Here is a 4,820-nt window from a genome sequence, read left to right as displayed (position 1 = left end):
ATATTCACCCCCTCTATCGAATCCAACGGTCTTACAAGTGGTATCAGAGCAGGTACGCCTTTCGTTTTTTCCCTCCAAAACTGGTTTTGAAAAATACATCGTCATCTTTTCACTATTATTTAGTATCGACAAAATATTACATTTTCAAAAATTTGAGATAATATTTTTTATTAATATTTTAATAATATTTTATTATTATTTTAAAAAAAAAAAAAAATTAGTGAAATATTATTTGTTTTCCAGCACTGCTAATCCAAGACCAAGTCTTGGGATTTTGTCTTTGTTTCATTGTGTGCAAGAACAATGTCTTTTCAAGAAGGATGGAACCCCAATGAACCACCACCGTACAATGAAGATTTCAACTACTGGAGGCGAAGAATGGAATGCTTCTTAGGAAGCGTAGATATCGATTATATGCTAATATTGAAAAAACCTTCTCAGAACTCGGAGCTGAATAAAAACGTAAGTAAAATTTTTTATAATATTTTACCTAACAATATTATATGCAGACTAGAAAAATACAAGAATGCATATAAGCTATGGACCCAGTTGATCAAGCTTCACGAGACGCCAATGGAGCTAGAAGATCAAGTTAAAATCGAATCCGGACTCGAGTCAGATCCAACGGAGAAGGTGGGTCGTTACTCAAGGTTAGTAATATTTACCAAAACACCCTTGCTAGTAGTAGTTTAAAATATGTGCATGTTAATTTGGATATGTCTGAAAGTATATGTGAAAATAGTGTACATGACAATACTTGCGAAAATACCCCTAGGATATTTTCTGATAAAACAAATATAATTAATTCAGAAAATATAGAAAATACCCCTAGGATATTTTCTGATAAAATAAATATAATTAATTTAGAAAATACAGAAAATCTAGAAATAATCAATAAATCTAAAAATTTGAATTTAAACCTAAACAAATTTGAAAATTCAAACAAAAAGGATGACAAGGTCAATATTAATCTAGACATAATTAATAAATTATTTAATAATCTAAACAATATCAATCTGGAAAATTCTATCCAAACCCAAGATAATTTAATTAACAAAAAATTAAATTTTAATGATAAGAGTTATTTAATAAATTCCACTAATTATATCAACTTAAAAGGTAAAGAAAATATAAGGATAAAATCAAACACTTTGATAAAATCAAAACGAAAGTTAACAAACTTAAAATTAAATGTAAAAGATAACATATTAAACAAAAATAATCTAGAAAATTTAAAATTAATAATTAATAAAAAGTTAAAAGATAAATCTTTAAAGAAATATAATTCAAACAATCTAATTAACTCAAAAATAAATAAAAACCTAAACTTTAAAAATAAGCTATTAAAGAAAGATAATTCAATTAACCCAATAAAATTGAAATTGAAATTGAAAGAAAATTTAAATGTTAAATATACTCTATTAAAGAAAGATAATTTGACCAATTTAATTAATTCAAAATTAAAAACTTAAATTTAAATTACAAATTAAACAATAAAACTTAACTAAAACCAACTCTAATTATACAAGAAATCTTAAAAAGAAAAATCAATAATTTAAGGGGAGGCTCCAGAATAGCTGGCACCTCCAAAAATAACTTACCCGACAGGGTAACCCAAATAAACTAACCCAGCAGGGTAATTAGGATTAGTTAAAAAGGGACCCAGTTTAACTTGAATCACGGTACGGGTAAAGTTTTTGGATGATAGTACGTTAGGGAAGCTTGGGCATCGCATGTCTAGAAAGATATGGCTTCGATCTGGTGCATTTGGCCAAGTGGAACTGACCGAAGCTACCCTTAAACAGAACCTAACTAGTTAGACCAATGTTTAGTACTAAGCTCCATGGATAGGACTATTCGGAAAACCTCGAAAGGTTGGTTACTTCTAATGACGTCCAAGTGACTCGCCAAGCTTAGAAGTTTATCCGAAGAATACCTATTTGTTGATACCAAAGCTAAACCTGAATCTAACACAAGTTAAATCAAACCCTATAATTAAATCTAATTCATCTCACAAAATTGTAGGATTCCCTGATTGAAAATATAGATCAGGTGAGATGACTAAGGACCTAAAAGAAATTAATTAAATTAAATTAAATTAAAATTAAATCAATTAAATTAAAATAACATTTACTTTAATTTAAAAATTTATTTTAAAAATTAAATTTAATTTCTCTTTTACTTACAAATTTATTTTAAAAATTAAACTTAAATTATCTTAACCTAAAAATTATTTTAAAAACTCTTTTAAAAGTTCTTTTAAAACTTATTTTAAAAATTCTTTTAAAATTCTTTTAAAAATTTTAAAACTAATTTTAAAAATTATTTTAAAAGTTCTTTTAAAACTTATTTTAAAAATTCTTTTAAAACTTTTAAAACTTATTTTAAAAATTCTTTTAAAAAAAACTTTTAAAATTTATTTTAAAAATTCTTTTAAAAATTCTTTTAAAACTTTTAAAACTTATTTTAAAAATTCTTTTAAAAACTTTTAAAACTTATTTTAAAAATTATTTTAAAAATTCTTTAAAAAAAAAACTTTTAAAACTTATTTTAAAAATTATTTTAAAAATTCTTTTAAAAAAAACTTTTAAAACTTATTTTAAAAATTCTTTTAAAAAAAAAAACTTTTAAAACTTATTTTAAAAATTATTTTAAAAATTCTTTTAAAAAAAAAAACTTTTAAAAACTTATTTTAAAAATTCTTTTAAAACTTTTAAAACTTATTTTAAAAATTCTTTTAAAAACTTTTAAAACTTATTTTAAAAATTATTTTAAAAATTCTTTTAAAAAAACTTTTAAAAACTTATTTTAAAAATTCTTTTAAAAATTCTTTTAAAACTTTTAAAAACTTATTTTAAAAATTCTTTTAAAAATTCTTTTATAAACTTTTAAAACTTATTTTAAAAATTCTTTTAAAACCTTTAAAACTAATTTTAAAAAATTATTTTAAAAATCATTTTAAAAATTATTTTAAAACTTTTAAAACTTATTTTAGAATTTCTTTTAAAAATTACTTTTAAAAACTTTTAAAAACTCTTTTAAAAAATAACTTTTAAAACTTATTTTAGAAATTCTTTTAAAAATTACTTTTAAAAACTTTTAAAAATTACTTTTAAAAACTTTTAAAAATTATTTTAAAAACTCTTTTAAAAAATAACTTTTAAAACTTATTTTAAAAATTCTTTCAAAATTACATTGAAAAATATTGTTAACAAATAACTAAAATTTGATTAACTTAAGATTATAAACTCAATTAAATAAGTGAATAATTGAAATAAGAACTTAAAAAATTAACTTACACTAAATAGTTAATTAATTCTTAATTTAACTCAATAAATCTTAATTTTAACGTTAATCAAAATCCTAATTTCACTATAAATTAAATCATAAGTTATCCTTATTAACTATTAATTCAAATTGAACTTTAACTATGTTTAATAATTTTTTTTACTTCAAATTACTACTAACTTTAAACTAAGTTAATCCAACTTAAAAGGAAATAAGTGAAAAAATCGAATTATAACTAATACTTTTATTAACCAATTCAATTAATTAATACAAAGGTTAAATCATTTTAAATAAGTATTAAATTATTAAATCAAGTAAAAATTAATCGATAAATTATTGATAATGGTTAACTGTTATTGAATTAATAAAATCGTATCTTATTTAACCTTAAACTAAAGCTTACAAGCCTGAATCTAAAATTAATGATTAATCAAACTCAAATAGATAATTATACCAAGGATACAGAGATAATAATATAAGTGTGACTAGGTAGACAAATGTGTCAGGGCTTGAAATTTAACACACTCAAACCTTAGCATTATATTAAGGGGGAGTAATAAATAAGGAGGATTAATATATTAACGGAGTATCAAATTCAGGGGGAGGTTTATTTATCTCCTTAAGTGTTAGTTTTTAATCTTCTCTTTAAAATCTCTCTAGAAAATTCTACCTCAATTTAAAAAAAAAAAATTACTTTGAATATTTTTAGCAAATACTTTTAAAATTTTATGTCAAGTTCAGGGGGAGAGATTAATTAAAATTTTCCCTTTATTTAAAAATATTTTAAAATTTATGTTTGAAAATCATAAATCTTTTACATTAATTTTGAAAATTGATTTTCCTTCTCAAAATCATTTTCCTTAATTTTGAAAATTGATTCTTTTACAAACTTAGTGTTGAAAAATAAATTTCAATCAGTTTTGAAAACTTAGTTTTGGAATTTTGATGTTGAGAACTTATGTTTGAAAAGTTGAAACTTACTTTGAAAATTTAACTTGCAAAAACTTAGTGTTGAAAATTGTGGAAATTAGATTTTTCAAAAACTTAAGTTTACAAATTAAATCTTTTAATCCTTTTCAAACTCAGTTGTGGAATTTTTGAAAACTTATTTGAAAAGCATTTCAAAATTGAAACTTGTATGTGAGATTTTGTCTAAACTTGGCTATTTTTCTAAAAGCTAACGCTTTAAACAAGTTTCAAAAGTTTGACATGTTTTTTGTTTAAAGTCTATGCTTAGTTAATCCATGCTTATTTTTGATGAATGCCAAAGGGGGAGAGTTAGGTGGTTAAGTTAGCTGAACCAAACTGAAAATACAAACTAACTTAAAAACCACATTAAATGCATGTTGTTTTATGCATATGTTTACACTAACTTAACCAGGTTGTCATTCCATCAAAAAGGGGGAGATTGTTGGTGCGGTTTGCACTAACGATTTAACCCAGGTTTTGATGAATGACAAATCAGGTTAAGTTAGCTTGTTGTTGTCTAACACTCTGATCGAGTGTGCAGGAAAAGTCCAGACAGGTCGACG

Source organism: Zingiber officinale, chromosome 5B, assembly GCF_018446385.1.
Source record: "Zingiber officinale cultivar Zhangliang chromosome 5B, Zo_v1.1, whole genome shotgun sequence".
Taxonomy (NCBI): Eukaryota; Viridiplantae; Streptophyta; class Magnoliopsida; order Zingiberales; family Zingiberaceae; genus Zingiber; species Zingiber officinale.
This window is presented reverse-complemented; position numbering follows the sequence as displayed.